We start from the raw sequence: 26,851 nt of genomic DNA, 5'->3' as shown, positions 1-26,851 counted from the left end.
TTGTAAGAGTTCTTTTTGCGATTTAATCGAAATATATGTCGAGGTATGCAGGTGGTTCGATTAAAATTGTCGAACTCTAAGATATGGACGAGTCTGCAATCGATATGAGATAATCTGCCATTTTGGGAAAATGAATTCTTCGATTTTATTTATATTTATTTACAATACTAGAGAAGAAACTGTGTCTGATTGAGGCCAATGTTGGCTAAAATGGGCGATAGCAGAAAACATTTCATATCTGTAACTTACAACTATCTCAACAAATTTGTTGGTGTCTTATTAATTCTTTATCATTAAGAGCCAAAATAATTATATTTTGAGAAGGCCACGAAATTACTTATTCTTCAGATCGGTAATAGCCTAGTCACTATGCTGATTGACAATTTCAATGTAAAGTTTGTTTAGGCCTATGTCTTTATGGAATATTTTTGGGAAACTCAAGTAAAAATCGTACTCAACACAGAAATTATTAACGAATATTACTTCTATAGAGAGACAGATGTAAAAGTGAAACACTAGTAGATCAGAGCAATTAGCAAATTAACTAAATTGAATTAAAATAATTTACACGCATCAACATTTAGGAAGTTAATTTTTTATTGCAAATATTGTCATTTTTACACGAATTAAAAAAATTCAATTCTATGACCTTTATAACCCGATTAAGTACTTTTTTTTAATCTCTTTCAAATACTAAATTCTTTACTTCAAATTTGTAAAAGTTGCAATATCTCCGGTTCTAATCAAATTAACGAAAATTTATGTTTATTTTTTTAATTTGTGGTACCTCATTACATAGATTATAAAAATGTAATCAGCTAATTTGTGAATTATTTATTTAACCGAATAATTTGTTTAAACAATTTAAAATAAATATTTATTTTGCAAAATTTTACTTTTTCCTTATTAATATTTTCATCATCATCATCATTCTGGCTTTACAACCCTGCGTGGGTAACAGCTTCCTCAAGAATTTCTCTCCAGTCTTGTGTACCAGTACAATGTTATCAAGGAACCTTGTTCTGTCTCTTTCTCTTCTGTTGTCTCTGACCAATGGGTCTAGCAAGGAGCGTTTTTCTAGCTGGGTCATTTTGTTCCATCCGCGTTACATGCCCTATCCATCATAGACGTCCTATCTTAATATGTTTTACGATAACTGGTTCCTGGTTATCCTATAAAGTTCGAAATTGCATCGTCTTCTCCACACTCCATGGTCATTCACTGCTCTATAGATTAGCCTTACTTTGCTTTCGAAACATCCTAACATGTTTCCATTGATTTTTGTTAGAGTCTAGGTCTCTGAAATATATGTAGGATTGGGCGTATTATTGTTATGTAGAGTTTTAATTTTGTATTTCTCGATATAATTGCGGATTTAAGGAGATGATTGAGCCCAAAATAGTATCTGTTGGCTGTGCTAATTCTGAGGTTTAACTATGCGGTATTATTACTTTCAGTCTTAATTTATATATAAATTTGTTCACTGCTTCGATGACGTTTCGTGTAACAAGTGGGCGTAGGATTTGTGGTTGCGTGCTTACTTTCATAAACTTCGTTTTGTTGGTGTGAATTATTAAACATTATTGTAGCTGATTCTTTTATTGCTACATACGCCTTTCATACAGCGTTTTCCCTGCTCCCAACAATATTGATATTATCAGCATATGAAATGGATTTGCACTGATTTATTATATATTGAACCAATGGTTGTGATTTGTGACATACGTAATACTTTTTCCAGAGCCAGATTGAACAGTATACCGAAGAGAGTAGAGACCTAACATACAAATAAATGTTATCACCCTTCAGAGTTCCCAAAGCTTCATATACCTGGGCAGAGAACTAAATAGTCAACTAGACCACTCAAAAGAAATTAGAAGACGCATTAAAATACTAAGATCTAGTTTAATGAATATGCGTAAAATGCTCTGTAACCGCAAGCTATCAGTCGTAATAAGATTGAGAACACTAAAGTGTTATGTGTGATCTCTATTACTATATGGCTCTGAGACCTGGACATTAAATCAGCATGACGTCAACAAATTAAATTCATTTGAAATGTGGATGTACCGCTGAATGCTAAGAATAAGCTGGATCAGCAGAACTACGAATGAAGAAGTACTGAGAACAATGAACACACGCCCTCATCTGGTCAATACTATCAAAATTAGAAAGACGTCATATCTAGGACACATAATGCGCCATAGGGAATTTGAGCAGCTCCAGGTAATATTAAAAGGCAAGATTGAAGGTAAAAGAGGCATAGGACGAAAGAAAAAATCTTGGCTACGAAACATCAGAAATTGGACCCACACAAGAGGAAATGAATTAATTCATCAAACCCAGAACAGAGAGAAATTTGCCATATTGATCGTCAACCTCAACAGAGAAGGCTTAGGAGTAGGAGGAATTATATGTAGGTACAGATTAATTTTATAATTTTTGATATGTTTATAACAATTAATTTGTTTAAAATATATTTGTAATGTTTTTTAGATAAGACAAGTAATTGTAAAAATAATAAGCATATTTCAAGAAAAATTAACACGTATCGATTTGATTACAAAAAAGGTTTTATTGTGTTTGTTGTAGAGGAGAATTAGTATGTCTTTAGACTTGAATGAACAACAGTTTTTGTAATATTATATTATGAAGTTTGAATATAATTTCGTTGGTAAAAGAATTTTCTATTTTTTAGCCCATCATCTTTAGGTAACAATATTCTGTAATAAATAAAATATATTTATTGTGAATTTATTAAGAAGTTCAGCTAAACATAAATATTTTAGTATCCACCACGAGATGAAAAATTATTTTGAAAATTGTAATTAAAAAATTATTTTACTTCACCAAATTTCTTTATTTTTGATTTATCAGATTCTATCATTCTAAAATTATTAATTTATATACTCTACAAATTATGATTTGTATAAATCTATTTAAATAACTAGTTTTAGATCTCTTTTTGGCAAATGTTTCATAAAATTTGATAAAACAAATATGAATTTAAAACCTGAACTGCATTGATCAAAACAGAAAATTTCAATTTTCGTTGGTGAATAAATTATAAATGTTCAACTTTCTCTTGAACCGATACTAATAATATGGGAAACTTGGCTTGATGTTTCTGTTTATTAAGCTAACAACTTTCAAAACTTCAAGAAAATTCAAAAATGCCAAAATACTCTTCTTAACCATGAAGTTCCTTTATAAAAAGCAATTTTAGTAGCACAAGCAAATCTGTAGCATTTGCTAGAAGTATAGCAAGTCTTTTTGGTTGATTCTATTCAACTTAATAACTTTCAAAATTCTGTTAGTGCTGTTTCCACATCTACTAGCAATTTTTAAAAATATGCAAAAATTTTTTTCGAAAAACAATAGATACCAAATTTTACGGAAAATTTTGAAAATTCGTTTACAAAAAGATACAAAAAGCAAACAGTCGGGACTAAAATTAAGCCAACTAATGGATTATTAACAGGAGATCGAAGTTGTCTGTAGAAAACAAATTACTTGTCTACAAAGCTATTTTAAAGCCTATTTGGACCTATGGTATCCATTTCTTGAGAACCGCTTCTTCGAGCAATATAAATAGAATACAGAAGTTTGAAAATTAAAGCGTAAATTCTTGATGATGCCTACTACATACCAAAAACGGTAGTCCAACAACATAACAATTGTATTAAGTAAAGAAGTATTAAGTGAATATAATGTAAAATATCGCGAGAGAGTGTCCGTAAAACACCAAATCCTAAATTTTCTAAATACCAAACATAATATCCGACAAGAAGACATATCTCTAACCTTCAAAATTAATTCTATAAACAATGTAAATTTACTCCAATTAGTTTTCCACTGTCTCCAGTAACTATCGTCATGGAAGATTTAGTCAGACCATATGACTATGATATATTGGTAATACATTTTTCATTTCATTCCACAATTAACCAAAAGAGTTAGAAAAAAACGCCTTTTATTGACCCAATTTAAATACTTTTATAGTAACAGCTAAATGCTCGAAATGCGAAATGAAGAAATGCTCGAAAAGAAAATAGATCCCAAAAAATGCAAACATTGAGCAGACTTACAAAGAAAGACGACAATTAAAAATACTTTTGGTAAACTACAGAAGATTTAAATGTTGCATTAGTTTAAACAAAAACGTACTAGGTATGTTAACTGAAATACTTACATGCCATTGTCGATTGAGGAAACACCTGAAAACATTATAGGTAGTAGATATAACAGAATGCATATTCTGTGAGGTAGAGATTAAAACCTCTATATATATTCTCTCAAACTGCTGCACCATAAGGAACATTAATGCTCGTTATATAAAAGCATATGAAATAAAAAAAAGCATAAAACTTCCTGGGATATATGAGGCTTCCTGGGATATATGAGGCTTCCTGAGATATATGAGGCTTATATTAATTACTAAGAAACCATCAGACAATGTCAGAAAATAAGGATAGGATAGATTTTATAAGTCGCAGTGTGACTTTTACCCATAACAGTAACTGTAAGGAAACTTATCACAGCCATCTGGATTGTATACGTTCTATACTAACTAAAATATATCCGGAAAAGACAAAGAAACGTTTAAAAATAAATAAAATAAAACACAACAGATATATACGAGTAGATAGATGGAACTTTAAGCCATAGTAACGTAAAAGATTAACGTATGGATTCTGAAAGAAAAACAGTTATTTTCAAAAGTGGAATGAAAACTTTTGTTCAGCTGATATTTATCAACATTTGTACTTTTAAATCAAAAACTTACTTTTTCTTCAGGTTCCTTCTCCTATCTGAGGTTGGAAATCATCATCGCTATTTTAATTTTATTGGACGCGCTTCTGAATAATTCTAATGAGCTGCAACCGAACCACTCTCTCAAATTTCTTAGCCAGGATATTTTGCATCGCCCTGGGTTTCTCTTCGCTTGTATCTTCCCTTGCATAATTAATCTAAGTAATACGTACTTCTCGCCCCTCATTATATTACCCAGATATTGAATCTTTCTAATTTTAATAGTTTTTTTGACTTTACATTCTTTCTCCATTCTTTGTAACAAGTCTATTTTAGTTACTTTTTCAGTCCACCATATTCTGTGGATTCTCCTGTAGCACCACATCTCAAAGGAGTTTAATTTTTTGGTTTCAGACTGTTTTATTGTCCACGCTTCCATGCCGTATAGTAAAGTAGAAAAAACGTAACAACTTAGTATTCTTGTGCGGATTTCTAGATTAAGGTTACCGTTGCAAAGTAAGTTCTTCAATTTTATGAACGTGTTTCTTGCCATTTCTATTCTAGATCTGATTTCTTTTGTTTGATCTCCATCTTCGGTTAGCCACGTTCCTAAATATTTATATGTTACTCTTTCTATCGTTGTATTATTGATGATCAGGTTATCTACATTTTGTGTTTTTTTTTGAGAATATCATTGATTTCGTTTTCTTGAGATTCATTTGCAGTCCGTACCTTACAGATGTATTGTATACATGTTGTATTATGTACTGTAGATCTTCCATGTCACTTGCAAATATGACCGTATCGTCAGCATATCTAATAATATTAATGCTATTTTCGTTGACCAAAATACCTTCCACAATATCCAATAAAGCTTCTTGAAATATCACTTCACTGTAGACGTTGAATAAGAGTGGTGAAAGTATGCATCCTAGTCGAACTCCTCTAAGTATACTTACTTCCTCTGTCAGTTCTCCTTCGACTCTTATTCTTGCTTTCTGATTTTGATACAGATTCGATATAATTTGTAGATCTCTACTATCTATGTTTGTGGTCTTAAGAACACTTCAAAGCTTTTCATGTTGAACTCTGTCAAAAGCTTTATTAAAGTCTATGAAGCAAGCATATGTCCTGATTCATATCCAGACATCGTTGTGTCAGAACATTGACTCCGAATAATGCTTCTCTAGTTCCTAGACCCTTTCTAAACCCCATCTGTAAATCACTTATTTCTTGTTCTAATTTCATGTGGATTCTGTTATGTATGATTTTAAGTAACGTTTTCAATGGGTGGCTCATTAATGCAATTGTCCTATAGTCATTGCAATCTTTAGCATTTGTGATTTTTGGAATCGTTACAAAAGTTGAGAGAAGCCATTCTTTGGGTATGTGTCCCGTCTTGTATATGGAGTTATAAAGGTTTACCAAGACATCAATATTATCTTCATCAATTATCTTCAATAGTTCAATTGGTATATTATCGGGTCCTGGAGCTTTTCTACCTTTTTTTTGCATAAATAACTTCCTCTTTCATTATTTTTGGTCCCGTGATTTCTCCGCCAACTTCTAATTGTCCTACTTTTTGGTCAGAAAATAGGTGTTCAATGTATTCTTTCCATCTACGTAATTTGTCTTGCGTTTCAGTTATAGTGGTACCATCTGCATTTGTTAATATCCCGATTGGTTTGTTACGATTTCCTGAAATCATTTCTTTAACCTTTTTATGGGTGTTGAAAGTGTCATACCTTGCCTCACATTCCTCAATTTCTTCACATTTAATGGACATCCATGTTTCCTTAGCTTGTTTTATTTTCTGTTTTATTTGTTTATTAATTTCTTGATATTTAATTTTATTTTTGTTTTTATGTATTCTTCTTTCGTCAATCTTTTCGAGAATTTCTTATGTCATCCATTCTTGTTTGGCAGCTTTTGTAAATGTTAATGTTTTCCATCCCACAGTCTCTATTGTGTTCTTTATATTCTTCCATTTTGTTTCAATATCTGTAGTGTTCTTATTTTGTTGTTTTATTTCTTGGATAATCTGATTTATTTTATTTCGAGTTTCTTGGTATGTATTTGGTTCTCTTAGTTTATCAATGTATATTTGTGGTCTAGATCCTTTCTAAACTAATGCAATTATCTAACATATTCCAATTTTCTTATCCAATTTTCGTTTAACTTAACACACTTGGGATTATTAATTTTTAATTCTTTTAGTCATTACAAAAATTATATTTCAAGAAAGCCATTACCAGAAACGAACCTATAACCTCTCTAGTAAAAATTAGTTACCGATAATGAAGATTTTTTATAAAATATACACATTTTACCAATTATATTGGACACCAACTGTTAGGAACCAGATTATGATGACAGTTTAAATTAAAAATGTTCCGTTAATTGAAAAATATGAACAAAAAATACAAATTTTGAACAGAAAGTGTCACGTTAAATAAACTGTTAATTTGGATATATCAAGGAATGCTTTCGCAGATAGTATTTTGTAATATTTCGTTTTTCGAGCTTATAGGCCATGCATGTAGGAAAAAAAATGGGTATTTCTTGGTACTAGACATTCTTTAGACGGGGAGAGACTTGAAGTATTCTACATTATTAAATTCAGCAACGGATGATTTGCAAAATACGGGAAAATTTGTAAAAGTTATTTGTAGAAGACCATAAGCCCAACGGCATCGGACATATAGCTTTCTAACAATCATAGTAGATTAACTAGACATGTATAAGCTGGCACAGGATTCCAGAATTCTAGAATGGGAATCATAAGGAAATGGGAGATTTATAATAATGTAGGTGTGTATGTATGCATGTTTATAGAGGGTGATGAGGCATTGTGGACCATTAGGGTAATGTAAACCACATCGGTTATTTTTTTTAAATTGGCAACACGGCATTTAATAACTACCCCAAACATGGGTAGATATATTATTTACTTTTTTCCTGCTTTTAGTATAAGTTTAAAAAGCACGAATTGTGTGTTCAGATGTGTTATAAGTTGAAACACGTGTTATGTTGCTCCTGATCTTAAGAATTTACTATTTTTGACTAGAGATTGCTCGGTAAGCCGACATGTTTACTTTAACTTTTTTATACTGTGGTGTCGCTTATGAACTTAAACGTTAATTTCCATTTTGAATGTGTACTACTCATGGGGCAACGTAAAGTAGGAGTTGTTCACATTGCCCTATTATATGTTTTTGACATTTTTTTAACTATATTCATCTTTTGCAGTTAGATTTTAAAAACGGCACCCAAGTCTTTCATTACGTAAACCCAAATCAACATCTGCTGCAAGGGCAGGGCTTTATGTTAATTTTTTGATTTGTATAAAGCTACTTTGGATTTTAAAAATATCAACACAACGCGTGTTTTTAACTGTGCTGTGACGAAACAGGTATGGATACAGTCCTCAAATGTAATAGTAAAATCTTGGCGCATTAAGGACGGAAACAAGTTGGACGGCTGACTTCTGCTAATAGAAGTGGAATAATAACAGCCGTTTTTTGCATGTCATCATCAGGACTCTTTATATCACCGATATTAATCTTTGCACGAAAGAGACTGAAAGTTGAACTCCAAGCTGGTGCACCTCCAGATTCAATATTCGCCTGTAGCGATAGTGGCTGGATAAATACTAAAGATCTCTCTACTCTTTTTAAGATGGTTTCAACATTTTGTTTAACAAGCGAAACCAAGTAAAGACAATCCGATCTTATTCATTTTGGATGGACACAGCAACAATACAAAAGACATAGAAATAATTTTTAAATCTTAAAAAAAAGATTGGTAGTAACTGCAGAGTGGTAACGGCTTTCCAAATCTCTTAAATTTTTGGTGAGGCTTTCTTACAAAATGCGACACCTTTGACTGCTATTAACGCTTTTAAAAAATGTGGGATAGTTTCTTAGACGAGACAATTTCTTCAACTTTACTTAACAGTTTCCTCTGCAGACAATATAGCAACAACTTTATCTTGAGCAAACAGCCCTAAAGACATTCTTCTGCCAAAGAGAAGTACTGTACTGAACAACTAATCTGACACCTAGTCCATATAAGCTAGAATTAGAACTTAAAATAAATATAAAGAATGTCATGATAAACAAGAAGATAGTGAAAGAAGTAACAAAAAAATAAAAGTTTGTCCTTTCAAAGATGGTACTGATGCCATCAAGTACATAAGAAAAGCAATGATTAAGATGCTGAATGTTTCTACTGTAACAAGTGGCTTTTCTCATCATCAAAGATGGGTACGTTGATGATTCAGATTCAGATGAAAAAGAATTTCAGTGTGAATTTAGTAATTCTTAATAAGTATAATATGTAGCTATTTTTAATAATGTTCTTTTACCAGTTTTCTAAAAAATTTTAATAACAAATTACTTTTTCTTGATTTTATTAATAATGAAAGGTAATGAAATAGTGTGATTTTCTTTAGTAGTTTGACTTTTGACATACAGACAGCCCGAAACAAAAACATTCATAGCAAAAAATCAAATTTTAACGGGACAAAAAATATGAACTTTTATGAAAGTTCATAAATTTGGTTTTCTTTTTTAAGAAAACCAAATTTATGACAATTAGTAAAAAACCAATACTAAACGCTCAACTTACAATCAACCAACAGAATATCGAAAGAGTCGAGCAATATACATATTTTATCTAGGCACCAATTTAAATAGCCAATGGGACCACTCAACAGAAATTAAACAGCGAATAATAAAAGCAAAAGCATCATTCGTTAGAATGAGAACCATTTTCAACAGTCGAGACATATCATTAAAAACAAAATGCCGTCTATTGAACTGCTACATATTCACAGTTCTGCTCTACGGAATGGAAGCATGGACACTGACTGTTGCATCTATGAATCGGCTCGAAGCTTTCGAAATGTGGTGTTATAGGCGCATCTTACGTATATCCTGGGTTGACAGAGTTACTAATGTGGAGGTCCTGGACCTTCAAAACTAAAAAGTTGGAATATCTAGGACATGTAATGAGAAATCAAGAACGTTACGGCCTTCTCCAGCTGATTCTCCAAGGGAAAGTAAATGGTAAGAGAGGATCGGGAAGAAGAGGCATTTCCTGGCTTCAAAATTTACGAAAGTGGTATAACACGACTACCACTGAACTGTTCCGCGCTGCAATAAATAAAGTAAAGATAGCCGTGATGATCGCCAACATCCGGAACGGATAGGCACTTTAAGCAAAAGATGAAAGTTCATGGATCGAAATAAGTAGCAACATCAACAGACGAGAAACATGACATATCGTTGGGAAGCGTTTTGGAAATAACAAAAATTTACCTATTGAAAAAATGAAACTAAGCAGATAACAATAGATAATAATAGATAACACCAAAAAATTCAGATGGGATTCTAAAAAAACAATACACGAGCTGACAAGACAGCCATTACCGTAAGGTCTCGTATCGAAAGATGTAAGTTAGTGAAGGGTAATACTTCAGTTTGTTTGAATTTGTTTTCGCATGCAAACATAATGGTTTTAAGGTCGTAAGAATAAAATAGTCCGAAATCAAAGAGTTTGTAGATTCGCTTAAAAGGTCAACATAAAATATAGACATTAAATGAGAAGTCTTCTTCTTCTTCTCCTTCTTGGAGATCTTTCGATCTGTTTAATTTTGAAGCTGCCTCTGGTTAATCTCCTAGGAGGTAGATTGCCAACTATCCCTCAATCTTTTAGGTCGTCTTCCGGGAGGTCTTGAACCGGGCGGGTTGTTTTCTAGGGCAATTTTTGGGAGTTATTCTCATCCATTCGTCTTACATGACTGTACCACATCCTTTTACACTGCCTTCCCCATCTTACAAGATCTTGAATTTTGCACTGCTCTCTAACGTTTGTATTTCTCACCCTGTCTCTTCTTGTTTTGACCACTATTGTTCTTAGGGTTTTTATCTCGACAGCCCTTAGCATCTGTTTCGTAATGAGAAGTAACAAATTAAAAGAATATCTGTCAACAGCCAGCCAACATTTTTTTTCCAATATGATATAATCAAAACCACTATAATCATTTTTGCCTAAAAGGTTGGTGATACGAACTTGTTTGGCTAAATTGCTTTTGGTCATGCTAATGGATGATATGATGACACGTGCTAGTTTTCTAGATTTTTAACATATGAAAAACAATCTTAATATCTCAGTAAATCAAACCAAACTTTTTTTTTAAAATAATTACAAAGACCTTTTTTCTAATTTGTACCAATAAATACCTTAAAAAATTAAATGATTTGGTGTTAGATGTAGCTCTTATGTTGTATTCAATTATGTTTGGAAGCCGTCTATTTTCAACTATGAATATGATAAAATCGAAATATTGCTTGAAATTAACTGATAAACATCAAAAAATTATGATAAATTGCTTAAAAAACTGCAGCGTTTTGCTAAAAAAAACTGCAATTCAAATAATATATAAATAAATAAATACATCAAATGATATATAAATCGTACATCTTATTAATATTTTTTACCATTAATAGTGGCAACCATCGTTTATTAATGTTGGCTGCATTTTTTTTAAATCTTTTTGCCTCTTTAGGTGTAGAACAAGACAAATTTCTTTGATCTTGCAGATAAATAAATATCATTCAAGATATCGTTTCATACACAAAACAATTTAGACTGGATTAATAAATCACAGAAAACCACACAACACACCGCATTACAATAAAAAATACACATTTCTGATGACTACATAAATTCTGATCAATTACCAGCCATATCCATCCAGTAAACCCTTTTAAATAGAAATCAATATAACTTGACAAGACTTTCCCAGTAAATTTGAATAGAGAGTGTTAAAATGTAAATCCACCGTGACAACAGCTCGAAACAATCTCCAAGAAACTCATATCCTGACCCAATTTTCATACAAGCTCTGAATAAATGCAAGCCGAATAATAAAAGTATATTACAGCCAAAACCATAAAACCAATCTCTTCTCATACCTGCTGTGAATACCACAATTTTTTGTGTATGTACCAACCCTATCGGTGCTCTTGTCGTCTGACGGAGCACTTATTTTTTGCTCCCCGGTTATTCGAGAAAGCAGTGCATAGGCAAATCAGCATTTAAATGCATAGAAAATTTTACTATTCCCTAGAAACATTTCTCATTTCGGTGGCAGAAAAAAAAAATAGAAAGTTTACATATTCATGGGGTTTTATGCAAAACAGCGAAATGGGTTAGTTTCTGCTTTAAATTCTAAAAGGGTGGTTGTAGGCGGAAGAGAGAGTTGTGGTTATTTGAAAAATTTATTTCTGTAAGTAAATACACCAATACACAATATTTTTATCTTGATTATAGACGAAATTATTTTTGCTTTAATATAATACATAACGATCAGGAAAACATATTTATTTAACCTATATTCTTGTATGTTATAACAAATTTGTTTTGTTTTTTATGTGTTATAATTTATTTGTTAATATGTTCGTTCATTACAATACAGTTGGTACTTCGGTGAAATTTTTTTTAGGCAAAACTGTAGATTTTTTTGGCTTTTAAAATTGAATAGTAAACCACTTCTACTGTCTTGTGAACACTGGTTTATAGAACATAAAAAACTAAAATCGGTACACAAATTAGCTATTTCCTGAATTATATATGGAAAAATAAAAAAATCTAAAAAAATCGTGATTCTTTATTTTTTTTTTTTTGTTTAAAATGGAAAATATTACTGTAATAGTTATTTAAACGCAATACTGTCAATGGAACTTTTGTAGAGAATTAAAAAACAAATTATATTTTTATAAAACCTTATAAGTTCATTTTTCGCTGCGAAAAGTCGAAAAAACCGCTAGATCAACTATTTTTTGAAAAAAATCGTAACTTGTTTTTTTTTAAGTTGGAATTCTAATTCTCTGAATAATATTAATTAATAATATATTGTTTAAACAGGCGATAGGTGGACGTTATGGAATGATGAATAGTTCTTTTCAAAATCTTAGTTTGAATATTCTGAGCCGATATTTTGGATGGCTCAGCATATTAAGTAAAATTATCTAATTTCAATTAAGAAACCACATTATTATAATTAAAAATGTATTCTCCAATATGTATATCTTCAATTTTCATAGAAGTATGGCAAACTATGTAAAAAGAGGCTCCGATATTGCTCTGAAAGAGCGATCTCACTTTTGGAGCGGAGGAGTGAGGGAAGCCAGTAGTAGTTAGCATTGTAATGTTGTAAGATGAAGAATAAGTTTTGAAGTTTAATTATATGTTTTTTAAATTAAAATCCGATATACCCACTAAATATGCTGAGCCATCCAAAATGTAGGTGCAGAACATTCAAACTAATATTTTGAAAAAACTGTGCGTCGAATATCACCCACCTTGCGCCTGTTTAATCAAAATATTACAAACAAATATTATCCAGAGAATTAGGTTTCAAACTTTAAAAGGAAAGAAGTTATGAATTAACCAAGAAATGGAAGATTTTGGCGGTTTTTTCGACTTAACTCCAAAAATGCACCAAAGGTTATATGAAAAAAATTTGTTTGTTTTCTGATTTTGATTTTGATTATTTTCTACAATACATTTTTCAAAAGATAGTAGAGGCGGTTTTTGCTGTTAAATTTTAATGGCCAAAACACGTTAATTTTGCTCTATATAAGCTACTTTTAAATATTTTTTCTTTCATTTATATCTTTGGATATATTTTTAACATCTTTAATCTTTAATATACGTAATAACGACTTGTCGTTTTTTATTAACCCCACTTTTGTTAAAATCGACTTACATAATCTCAAGTTAAATGTTTAGGTAGATAATATACAATTAGTAATAGGACTGATACCCCTTTTTAAACTTAGTCTGCAATATTGATTATATTTGACACATTTAGTATTAACCAATTAACTCTAATAGAACTTTCCGATTTAACCTTTGAACTATATGCGGTTTATTTTCTAAACTTGTGTCTAACAGCAGTGAATATAAGATATAATATAGGTTCTAAGATGCTTCCTTGGATCACCCCATCGAGAATTTGTTGTATACTTGTGTATTCATTTTCATACTTAACCTAAAAGATGACTTTAAGATTATATAGTAATTTGTTGGTAAATACTATTTTAATTTACATAAGAGACCTTTATGCTAGACTTTATGAAATGCCTGACTTATGTCCAGGAATACCGCTGAGCAGTATTTATTATTTCCAATGGCTTCATTGATTCTCTCTACAACTCTATGTACCTACCTATTGTATTGTTGAATGATCTAATCTCATTATAAAGTTAAATAATTGTGTCTGACATTGGAAGCTTTTCTCTGAGAGTTGCTGAAGTGTTTTTCCTGAAATAATGTTATATTCTGGAGCCCCTTTTGGATCGATATTGTGTTATATGATATTTTTTACTTCATTTTTTGTAAATCTTTTTTCTGGAAGTTCTCGTTGATAAGGTTTTTTGAGTACTCAAATAATCTCTTCTTCAGTTTGTAGTGGGTATTTTCCATCATGTGGCGTAAAAACTTTTTTAAGGTATGTTGAAAATGTTTCGGCTTTTTACTTACTGGTATAATTGTATAGTTTTGCCTTTGTAATGTCCTTGTAGCCTTCGATAACGAGTCAGTGGCTTGTGTTGCCTCTAGTTTTCTAAAGTATTCCTAAAAATTGCAAAAATTGCATCTTTTTCTGATGTATCAATTTTTTTAGTTCTTTTTGTGCTTTATTTGGCGATCGTTGGCGATCATTCTGGCTCTGATGACTTTGTTGGTTGCTATACGGAATAGCTGTGTTGATGTCTTTGCATACCATGCTCTCAGATTAGCAAGACAGGATATTCTTCTTCCTGGGGACCTTTTTTTTCAATTTTACCTTGCAAAATGCATTGGAGTAGCTCATGTCTGTCTTGATTTCTTATTATATGTCCCAAGTACTGCAGCTTACGGCAGTCACGATGTTGACCATATCCACGGTTGTATTCATGCTCGGTAGTACTTCTTTCTTGGTGACTTTGTGTGTTCATGGTATCTTCAGAATCTTTCTGTTTAACCTATGTTCAAAAGCCTAAAGTTTTAATAGAATTTCCGCCGTCAATGTCCACGTTTCTACTCCGTACAGAGGCACTGGGTACGCGTAATATTTAAGGAGCCTTATTTTTGTTTCTAGGGTGAGGTCAGGGCTCCTGAACACAGAGCTCATAGTCAAAAATGCTATTTTTGCCTTTCCGATGCGACATTTAATTGGTATTTTTCCACGACTCATTAATTATAGTTCCCAAGTAGTTGTACCGTGAGACATGTTCAATTCTTCTCAATAATCATTAGCTTGGTTTTACTGGTGTTTATATCCAGTCCATATGTTTTATTTGTTTCCGTTATTTTGTTCATTAAGTTTGCAGCCCTTATATGGTATTGGAAAACACTATTGTATCATCTGCATATCTGCATATGGTTATTGAGTTTGACTCCATTTATTGAGATGCCTTCATCAATATCTTTTATTGCCTCTTAAAAAATATGCTTTGAGTACAGATTTAATGTCAGTGGTGAAATTATGCACCCTTTTCTTACTTTTATTAAGATTTTGACCTGATCCGTATATTCTCCATCTATTTGAAGTACCGCTGATTGATTCCAATGCCGGTTAGCTATTATTTTTTGGTCTCTTCCGTCATTCGCTGTCCTTTTCAATTTGTTCATGTCTGACTCTATCGAAAGCCTTCTGACATCTCTATATTTCTGAAACAATATCTGAACGCCAAACTGATTGGGCGCAATTTGTTCCTCGTATTTTCGGTAAATTCTTTTGTAGATGACTTTTAAAAACAGCTTCAGCAGATGGCTCATTAAGCTTATGGTCCTACAGTCTTCACAAACTTTTGCTCCTGGATATTTGGGCAATGGTACGAACTCTGATTTGAGCCACTCTACTGGTATTATTCCTGCCTTGTGTATTTCATTTAATATTCCAGTTATTATTTTTATTTATTGTTAATCTAATAGCTTCAGCAAATCTACAGAAATTTTATTCCCGGTGCCTTTCCATCCTTCATTTGACTGACGGCTGCCGTTATTTCTTCTGGTAGGCTGCCATTATTACTCTGAGATGATCTTGTTATTTGGCATTGTTTTCTGAGCCTTCTTTTCTTAATTATTTTTTTATGTATTGTATGTAATTTTTATTCGTATGTGGACTTCTGGGAAATGGTATTGAGTTCCATGCTGCTTTCTGTATAACTCAAATTTGTTTTATTGTTGTATAATAATATACAGCTCCTTTTGTTGTTGATATGTTTTTACTTACGGTTATTATAACCGGTGAATGGTCCAAAGATAAATCATAAAAATATTTGTTTTAAAGTATTTTTTGTTTATTCCTTTCACTATAGCAAAATAGAGCACATCTGAAATTTTCGCAGTCTTTACAAGCCAGTATGTTTGCTCTCTTGTGGAAAGTAAGTACTGTTTAAAAAAAATTAACATGTGGCTGGAAATTATGCACCTTTTTGCCGGAAAATCGAAAAAACTGTAGACCATTGGATTTTTATCAAATTTCGTTAATCGGCTATATTGGCGTCAATTTTGGTCCGAGAGTCAAGCGAATACACATTTCCTACATAAAATTGGCCGCTCGTTCTTCTGCCTTACTCAGAATTTTCCTACACCTAACTGTTCGTGAGAAAAATTTCCACTGGGATGTATGTATTCGCTGAAAATTTCGAGAAAATTAAAAGTGTATATTTTGTTTAAAATTTGAATTATTTCGATTAAGAGTGACTTGCTGATTAAAAAAATCTAATCATGTGGCTAAAAATTATGCACCGTTTTGCCGGAAACTCGAAAAAACTGTAGATTTTTTAATTCGATTTTTCCTCTTTTCTGGCAAACTGGGGTTAAGGGATCAGAAAAAAACACATGTTTGGAATAAGCTGGACCAAGTGCATGTACCAAAACATTAAACAAAATTTTTTTTTTTGGAAAATTTGGAAAAAAATTTCCAAGGGGGTACCCTTGGATTTTTATCAAATTTGGTTAATCGGCTATATTGGCGTCAATTTTGGTCCGAGAGTCAAGCGAATACACATTTCCTACATAAACTTGGCCGCTCGTTCTTATGCCATACTCAGAATTTTCCTACATTTAACGGTTCGTGAGAAAAATTTTCACTTGGATGTTTGTATTTGCTGAAAATTTCGTGAAAATTAAAAGGGAATATTTTGTTTGAAATTTGAATTATTTCGATTAAGGGTGACTTGCTGTTTAAAAAGAAATCAACATGTGGCTAGAAATTATGCACCGTTTTGCCGGAAAATCGAAACAACTGTAGACCATTGGATTTTTATCAAATTTCGTTAATCGGCTATATTGGCGTCAATTTTGGTCCGAGAGTCAAGCGAGTGGACATTTCGTACATAAAATTGTCCGCTCGTTGTTCTGTCATCCTCAGAATTTTCCTACATCTAACTGTTCGTGAGAAAAATTTCCACTTGGATGTATGTATTCGCTGAAAATTTCGAGAAAATTAAAAGTGTATATTTTCCAGTAAGTTTAGATTATCTATTAGTATTATTTTGCAGTTCACGGTCACAGTTGGTATTATTAAGTTTAGAGTCCCACATTAGGTGTTTGAAATTGTAGCCTCCGCCACAAATAAACCTATGAATATATAGCTGAAAAAGAAATATGTTAGTGTTTTTACTATAGCATATTTCGAAATCTCTAATATGGTATGATAGATACCGCATAGTTTACATGTATTTAGAAATATTAAATAATTAGTCTCGCCTATTTATTTTTAATTTTTGTATTTTTTTTTTCATTTCTACCAATATGATTGTTACTCCATTTTTCTCTGTTTGAATTATATATAGCTGCGTGTCTAAAGATTCTTATCTAAATTGTTCTTACTATTAATAATCTTGATAGCCTTTATACTTTTCCATTGTTATGGCATTTTTTCTTGTTTCATTTGTGTTTTGTTTTAGAATGTAATTTAACTCGCTTATATACAACTTACTCACTCTCCTGCGTAAACTTTTACAGGAACTTAGTTTCCTTGGGGATTCTTTTATTTGATATTCTTACCGTTCATTTTTTTACACATATATTGTATACGCATTCCTAACCATATCTGAATCTACCGTGATCCTACAACGATTTTTTAAGTATATTTCTAAAGAACAACTTAAAATTATTAGATGTAGGAAGCAGAAATAATTTTTAATGATCAATTATTTTTTAATGGACTTTATTAATTACAAAAAATTATTGTGGCAGAGTGTCTTTTGTCTTGTGCAGTCGATTAGTCTCGGCAAATTGCTGTCGATTTTCGATGTAAGACAATTTTATGACTATAAATAGATTAAGAAATGTTTTATTGTGGTAAATTGTTTATACGTATCAATAATAAAGTATGAAATTACTGATTGCCACCGGGATTTATATAATATTAGATATCAGAGATAATTAAAAGGTAGGAGTAAAACCATTGTTCAACTAATATAGAAAATGTTTAATTGTTCTATCAGTGCCTTAGCGTTAAGCTCAAAAGTTAAAAATTAATATGTTTGAATTAGGCATATATACACTAGATTAGTATACTTCCAATTTCTTCAATTCCTTCCTCACCATTGGAGATTGAGGTTTTAATAGCAAACCTTTTTCATTCTTCCGTGTTTTGTTATATTATTTAAAATCTAATCTTGTGCGATTTCTAATGTAATTCTAATTCTCATTCTACAAAAAATAGGTCAATTTTTTAATTCTAGTACCACATTTTCCTCTATTTTACTCTTTATGATTAATAAATATATTATTTTTTATGAGGTACTGCTGGTTTTATTCTAGCGCATGTCCCTAAAGTTTTCGGAAAAAATAAATATGTATTTTCTAATTGTAAATTAAGTTTATTTTATTAATTAAATACAGGAAATTCAGCCTACATATTTAAGGTTTATAATGTGCTTTTATAGAAGAGCAAGATGTCCATGATCTTCGATGGCACGTAAATTTGTTCTTGCATGTGCCATACGCCTTTGGACTGTTTCTCAGTCGATCTCACGAAAGTTTTGCAAAATTCTTCGCCTTAATTGATCTTCATTTTGGGCTTCCCAGCCATTATTATACACCCATCGAGCAAAAAGACAAAAGAGGGAATGTAAAGGTAGTGGGGGCAAAAATATTGTTAGACAGGAAGTGCCATCTTGAGAGGCCAAATTAAACAAGGAAAGAGAGTTTTTCCTTGTTTAAGAAATCAAATTTAGTTGGGTTATGTTATTATTTGTCCCAACTGTCACATGAAATCTTATTTATATTGAAGTTTTTTAACAATTGTTTCACATTTTAGACTGTTATCGTTAATATTTAATTAAAATTTCCTCGTCTAAGACACATTCTGAAAACTATTTTATAGCTACTGTTAATAAGTGTCGGAAAATTTAAATTTGGCGCATTCGCATTTCCGGATATGTCCGCCATCAGAGGCCACTTTTTTGGTCGCCTTTTCATAACGATTAGATTCCCTCTTTTGTCTTTTTGCTCGATGTATACACCACTCGACTCGAAACAGCCCAAAATTCCTCTATAGGCCTCCTGGCGAATGCCATGACGCTAGGTCGGGCCAAAATATGATTTCATCAAGCAAACAAGCAAGCAATTTAATTAAACCCAACCTGTGAGATATGTTCACCCCTAAGAATTACGTTCTGGTGTAACAATTATTTAGAGCGAGGTGAATTAACCCGATTGCGGTGATGAGTATTTATATATTGAACAAGCTTTGTATGACACCTGTCAACGTAATTATCAGCATTGAAAGCTTCACCGCGAACACGCCCAACAAACGACTGTGAAACACCAGCTTCTGAGATGGCACAACATACCAAAATTTTATCGACACATTTCGCTTTTCCCTTAAAGCCATCTTCGTCCGATGCATCTTGTACTTTGCGTGTATACAACATCTAGGAATTTTTCTAACTGGGTTGGTGTGTACTTAGGAGTTCTTTTATATCGTTTTAAATTATTTCTAGAAATTGTTCTACTTACAGTAATTTGTGAAATTGTTCTACTTACACTCATTTGTGAAACATTATATCTTTGGCCAACATTTCGCACAGATTTTCCTAATTGGTTCTCCATACTCTGAATTATTCTCTGTTCCCGAGCAGGAGTTAAAACTCTTGGTTTTTTACTTTTGGGCAAATTAAGGCATGGTATACCATAATTAAACATATATACCAAAACGCAACAGCCAGTGTTAGAGTGGATGATCGTCAAACCCAGAAATTCCCGATACAACGTGGAGTACGCCAGGGGGACACCATATCGCCGAAACTGTTCACTACGCTTTTGGAATATATATGTAAAAGGGCAAAACTGACCGACAAGGGCCTAAACATAAACGGAGAAAAGCTTAGCCATCTAAGGTTTGCAGATGATATTGTACTAATAGCTGATAGGATAGATGAGGCCAAAGAACTTTTAAATCAGCTCTACCTTTCCTCGCTAGAAGGGGGATTGAAAATAAATATATCTAAAACCCAGATGATGACAAATCTTGTAGTCAGCGAAGATATATGCGTAGGAACAAGATCCATAGACCAGGTAATGGCCTATAAATACCTAGGTCATGAGATTCGCATAGGAAAAGATAACCAAACCGTTGAGCTTCTCCGTCGTATAAGACTGACTTGGGCAGCCTTCGGCAAGCTGAACCATATTTTCAAATCGTCTGATATACCAATATGCCTTAAAAGAAAAACGTTTAATCAGTGTGTTTTGCCAGTGTTAACTTACGGTGCCGAAACGTTGACCATGACAAGGAGAACAGTTCAAAAGATCCGTGTGTGTCAAAGGGCGATGGAGCGTGCTATGTTGGGCGTTTCACTACGAGACAAGATCCCAAATCGCCAGCTACGACAAAGAACAGGAGTGGCTGATGCAGTAGAGAGAGTAGCAACACTGAAATGGAACTGGGCAGGTCACGTGGCTCGAATGACAGATAATAGATGGACAAAGCGGATACTGGAATGGAGACCAAGAGAGGATGCCTACCGAAGCAGAGGTCGTCCACCAACACGTTGGACTGACGATCTAAAACGTTGTCATAGGAATTGGATGCAAGAGGCACAAGATCGAAATAGATGGAAAATTATGAGGGAGATCTATGTCCAGCAGTGGATAAGCGAAGATTGAATGATGATACCATTTTCGCACTCTTTAATTGTCTGGTGAATCGTTGACACAAAAATATTTTGAGCACTAAAAATTCTTACAATAGCGCATTTTGGTACATGTCCAACTAAACGCTAGATACTTTGACGAATATTAAGTTCGTACGACATTTTAACGAACAGTTTTTATCAATTCTGACATTGTTTATATCGTTTAAGTTGTTTACTAACTTTGGTTTCCAATGGCAACTGGATCCAATGCTTCCTACCAATAATACTTTTAAATCTAAAATTTTCCGAAAACTTTAGGGACATACGTTATTTAGGACTTGTATTGTTTTTCGAGCCAACCAGAGAATTTTCAAAATTCATCGGTACACGAAAATTTTGAATTCAGATAACTTATGCAAGCCTATGCAAAAATTGCCAAACTTAAATGGAGCTTGGTAGGTTATACTGCCAGACAAAAAGACCAACGTTGGAACGATACAATACAACATTGGAGACATTACAATGGTAGATGACCAAGAGGAAGACCACAGATGAAATGAGTGGACGACATCAAAAGAATAGCCGGAACAAATGGCAAGTATGTTACTCAGGATAGAGATCGATGGAAGGAGTTGGGAGAGGCCTATGTCCAAAAATGGACAAATGAAGGCTAAGAATATGCGGAATATTCACCTTTAAAGTCGATTCCATGTGGCGATTCCATAGTCAAATAAACCAAACGTAACATTTTATAACGTTCAATATTAGTTTATTATCAACAATTCTATCACAGAGTAAATCACACGGTTTAAAGAAACTATGTCTAGCTTGGACAATTCGTGCTGTAATTTTTTATTCCAAGTTTATCCAAGTTTATAGTTAATTCAGCAACAATACATAAGTATTAGGTCTTACACATATTTACCTTAAGTCCCCATAGCTCATATTCTTTCTTTAATTTCCTTATCATCTATTCCATGTCCTCTTTGAAAGGTGCAAAAATGACTAATGTATATGTATATATATATATATATATATATATATATATATATATATATATATATATATATCATAATCATCAGTGGCGTTACAGCTCTTTATGAGCCAAAGCCTTCTTTAGAACAATCCTCCATTCGCCCCTGTCTCTGGCAACTCTTCTCCATGCTCTAATTCCGATTGACTTCAAATCATTTTCTAGGTTGTCTTGGTACCTAAGTCTCGGTCTTCCTCTTCTTCGTTGTCCGATCGGCCCTCTTGAACTATCCATCTGAGGCGTGCTACCTTAATGAATTTTACAACGTCAGGTTCTCCAAATCTTCTATACAACTCAAAATTGTAACACCTGCGCCACAGACCTTGTTCTTTTATGCCTCCATATATTCATCTTAGTGTTTTTCGCTCAAAACGTTTGAGCAATTCTTGGTCATTTTGTGTTAGTGTCCAAGTTTCTGAACCATATGTTAGCACTGGTCTTATTAGTGTTTTGTATACAGTCAGTTAAATTTTTCTAGGCATTTTTGAGGCCATCTGTCTTCTTAAGCCATAGTAACACTTATTGGCGAGCACTATTCTTCTTTTGATTTCTTCACTGACGTTGTTATCTTTGGTTAGCAGCGACCCTAGGTATATGAAGGTGTCAACACCTTCCAGTTCTAGGTCATCAATTATTATTCGTGTAGGTGTCGGGTTGCTTGCCCTAGTGCAACACATATATTTGGTCTTTTGAACATTTATATTTAGTCCCATTCTGTGTGCAGATGCTCTTAACGACCGAAATGTTTCAGTCAGAGATTCTGTGGACCTACCAATGATGTCTATGTCATCTGCGTATCCGACAATTTGTACTGATTTGTTAAAGATAGTACCATTCATAGTAATCTGGGATTCTCGAAATATATATATATATATATATATATATATATATATATATATATATATATATATATATATATATTTGTGGGTAAGTTTGAGTAAGTGTGAGTTAGTCTAATTTTATTTCTTTTACCTATATATATATATATATATATATATATATATTTGTGTTGTTCAATATCCAGCACTTTGTTTGCCGCTTTTTTTATTTTTTCTTTTAGGTGTATTTAGCGTTAGGTGTAATTCATTGTCATTTTGGTAATAATTTCGCCTACCAAAAACGTCTGCTATGTCTCTTATTGTTTATTTTAGTTAGCTCCATATTCTCCCAATTGCTGGTCGACTTTCTCTGGGTATATATTTTATCTGCATGAAAATCATTAAATATATTTTTGTGCAACAAACAACAACATACATAAATATCATATAAATTTTCTATACGTCATTGTATTTGATACAACTGTTCTTTTAAATTTATTTGTTTATTTTTAATAAGCCAAAACACTGCATACATTGTCTTCTCCTCGATAACCTTTCATCGAAGGTCAAACGGCTAAAAAATGCGGCGACTACCAATTAAGAAATCCTAAACCTTATTAGATAAACCAATTTTGGTTTGAGAGTTCCGATAAAAGTCCGACCAGTTAAATATAAAAAGCTCTTTCAAATCCCTCCGTTTCGTTTATAAAAGACAACTTAAGTATAGCATAATATGTGTATTTTAGTGGATTGCTTTTCGAGCATTATCTCTCGATGGTGTTGTTGCCCCGCCATAATCAGCTGAAAAACATGGAGAGTCGCGGTGTGCATGGGAATGAGAAGTATATTTTTATTTCAGCAAATCGCAGAATTGCTGCATTTTATTATAGTCCGGGAATTTTAGCCTTAAAAGTACATTATAAGAGGCACAAGCATATATTAACGTTTCTTTTAACTGAGATGGCGAAAAAACTGCAAAACTGATGAAAAATACACTTGTGACTCTAATAAGTAAACTGTTTTACTTTAGCTTTAACTAGATATGAATTTTTCATTTGTGACTTAACTCACTGCACGTTTAATCAATAATTCTGTGATGTTTAAATTTGACTTTAAAATGAGTTTTGATTAATTATTTAGGAACAAAGTATATCAAATACAAATACTATTGTTTATGATAGAGAATAAAACCTATATGTAATATAGGATCGTAATTTGCTATTAACTTTTGTTAAGTATGATAATAAATAACTAAATCATATATACATAGTTACTATCAAGGTCAGAATCCTTAGCGATTGTTAGGATCTTACTAAAATAATCATTAATTACACTAAATATACATATCTCTTCTTCTTCACATGTCATCTCCTCTAAAAAAGTGGACAATCAACATGGTAAATCTCACTTTCGATATTACTGCTTTAAATAGATCACAGAAATATTTTCTTCCTTATATTATTAATTGTTTTAAATTATAATGCTTTCTTCTTACAACATGTCCCAGATATTGTAATTTTAACATTGTAATGGCATTTAAAACCTCTTTCTATTATGCCATTCTTCTCAACACTTTTTCTCGACATTTGTGACTGTATCCACCCAACTCATTCTTCTTAGAAGCTTCTTAGAAGCCCCATCTTTAATATTTGTTTCCATAAGTGATCAATCCGACTGTTACTTATACAAATCCATTTTATCTAATAATCAAACACTGAAAACTTTTAGTGCACATATAAAAATCAATTGTACATAGAAAACTCAATAAAAAAACCAATCTCTTTGTCGTTAAGCTTTATTTAAAGTATATTAAGCAGCGTATGAGACACTTGAGACAGACGGTCAAAGTCCATTCTGACGTCACTGTCGGTAAGCGTAAAATCTGCATTACCGGCCGAGCATGAACCTTAGCCAAGACCGAATTCATTTGTCAACTGTCAATTATTTTTCTTTTCCGTAGCTTATGTCAGAACAAGGCCACCGACCAAAGGTGGGTGGGGAACAAAGTCCCGTCAATTTTTCTTTTTATTAGCAACCGGTAGCTGTCATGTTAATTGTCAAATCTTATTTGATTATAAGCTTTATTTTTGTTTATTACACATTTTTCAATAAAAAATTTTGTTTTTGAGTTATTCGTATATGATAAGAATTGAAAAATATGTTTTTATTTGCAAAAAGTATATTTTTTCAAGTGCGAATAACTCAAAAAGTATTGATCTTGGGAAAAAAATGATACATATAAATTTTTTTGTTTAAAATTTGGTTTTGTATCAACTCCCAGGGATATACCTAACTTATGTTTTTTGAATAATTTCCTACCGCCTTCGAAAATTTCAGACAATTCGGGGCAGTTATAAAAAATTTAGAAGAAAAATGCCCCAGTAACTGGACTATTTCTAGAACTATTCCTATTCTTTCTCCCTTCAAAAGTCTTGAGTATAGTCTTGTTATCGTTTAAAGCTTTTCCCAAAGCCTAGAATTATTTTGCCGTTTTTATCCAGCAGTATGTTTGATTTTTTCTTATTATTCGTACCTAATTTTTTTCTGAAGATAAAAGTTGTCATGTTTCTCTCCCACCCACTCAGTCTCTTTGCATCTGTCATTCCTTGCCTCTCTGGTATTTCTTCTTATTTCTGTATGTATAGTGGTATACATGTTTCTGTCTCTGATTTTATAAAATTTCCTTTCTTCTACCACATCTAGAATCTCCTCGGTCATCAAATCACTTTTAATTTTAGTTTACTTAGGTAGTAGTGTTTTTTATCGCATATGCATATATAAGCGCATATTTCAATATGTACCATTTACTATTTGCATCTTTAGTAGGAATAATTCGTATTTTGGTGAGCTCCTCTTTTATTTTCTGTGTGACATGCTGTTTTATTGTTGGGTCTCTCAAACAAGATACTTGTATTTTGTCTAATTTAGTTTTAACTGTGAAAATCTTCAATTTAATTCAAAAACTTTCTATGAGTGGGTTGTAGTTTGATCTTAAATCAGCTCCGTGATATGTTTTAGACGATTTTATGAAATTTCGGTATCTTCTGCAGATGGAATGGTAGTCAATTTGATTTCTGGTTATGTTGTTGTCTGCTAGAGATTTCCACGTGTAGAGTCTCCTGGCTATCATAATAAGTATTCTCAACAATACAATCGTTCTCTTGGCACAGTTAATCCAATATTTTGCCTCTTCCGTTACGAGTACCCAATCCAAAGTTTTTAATTAAATGTGCTTCACTTCCTCTACTGATTTTTGCATTGAGATCTTTAAATACCTTATTTTGTTTGAATGCAATTAAACGTGTTTTATAATATTTGGAGAGATTCCAAAGCTCTGATCAATATGTGTAACTTACCATAAACTAGTCATTGTAAATATTATTTCCGTAATCTTAGAACCGACTTGTTGTAGACGTTCCTAGAAAATACCATGAGTCACAATCTAATCAGTTATATACTGCAAAGAATTATAAACAAACAAACAAGCAGTTTTATAACCATTACCTGGATAGTTTTGAAAGTAGAAATTTATTTTTGTTTACAGAACTTTACTTTAATAGATAAAAGGTATTTTTGAATAGAATGTACCAGGTTGCAGATAAATTAGGAAATGCAACTTCTGGTTTGTTCCTGAAGAACAGTATTTTTAAATTCTGATGCTGCCATCTTGTGTCATGTTCTATTTTTTGATGTAATCTAGGAATAATTTAATAATTTACAAAAATTGTAATTACAATTACACTTTTATTGACGTTTAACTTCTCAGTCGAAAAGACGAAAATCATTCTCTTAATAGAAATAACTGTTTGTCTTACCTACCTATCGAGAAAGGGCATTCGTGTAGGTACTTTACCTATAATATATCTTTTTGTTTGCTTACTCTTTTAAGTACAAGTTCCTTTTTATTCATCCACTCCTTGATATATGTCTCCTTCAATTACTTTCTCTGTACTGTGCCAGTCTCCTCTACAATTTGCCCGTCACTTCCATTATTTCCATGCTTTTATAGCTGCCCTATGCTTCTTTTCGTTCCACTTAATCTTTACTCCAGAATTCTTCATCTACATCTGTTACCATCGTATGTGGCTGATTATGGCATT

General features: G+C 32.3%; 1 protein-coding gene and 1 long non-coding RNA gene across 6 annotated transcripts in view; one reads left to right on the top strand and one right to left on the bottom strand.

Moving 5' to 3' along the window:
- Abd-B (Homeobox protein abdominal B) overlaps positions 1 to 26,851 on the bottom strand; it is a 645,906-nt gene that overhangs the window by 196,345 nt on the left and 422,710 nt on the right. The gene's annotated exons all lie outside the window — the stretch shown is intronic.
- The window catches only part of LOC140433247 (uncharacterized), a 94,799-nt gene continuing 79,936 nt past the window's right edge, over positions 11,989 to 26,851 (top strand). For all 3 annotated transcript variants that reach the window (XR_011949895.1, XR_011949897.1, XR_011949896.1), the window contains exon 1: positions 11,989 to 12,046. This is a non-coding gene — a long non-coding RNA (uncharacterized lncRNA). The remainder of the gene's footprint in view (positions 12,047 to 26,851) is intronic.

Source organism: Diabrotica undecimpunctata, chromosome 2 (assembly GCF_040954645.1).
Source record: "Diabrotica undecimpunctata isolate CICGRU chromosome 2, icDiaUnde3, whole genome shotgun sequence".
Taxonomy (NCBI): domain Eukaryota; kingdom Metazoa; phylum Arthropoda; class Insecta; order Coleoptera; family Chrysomelidae; genus Diabrotica; species Diabrotica undecimpunctata.
Note: the sequence above shows the minus strand (reverse complement) of the source record. Positions and strands in the feature narration are given on the sequence as shown.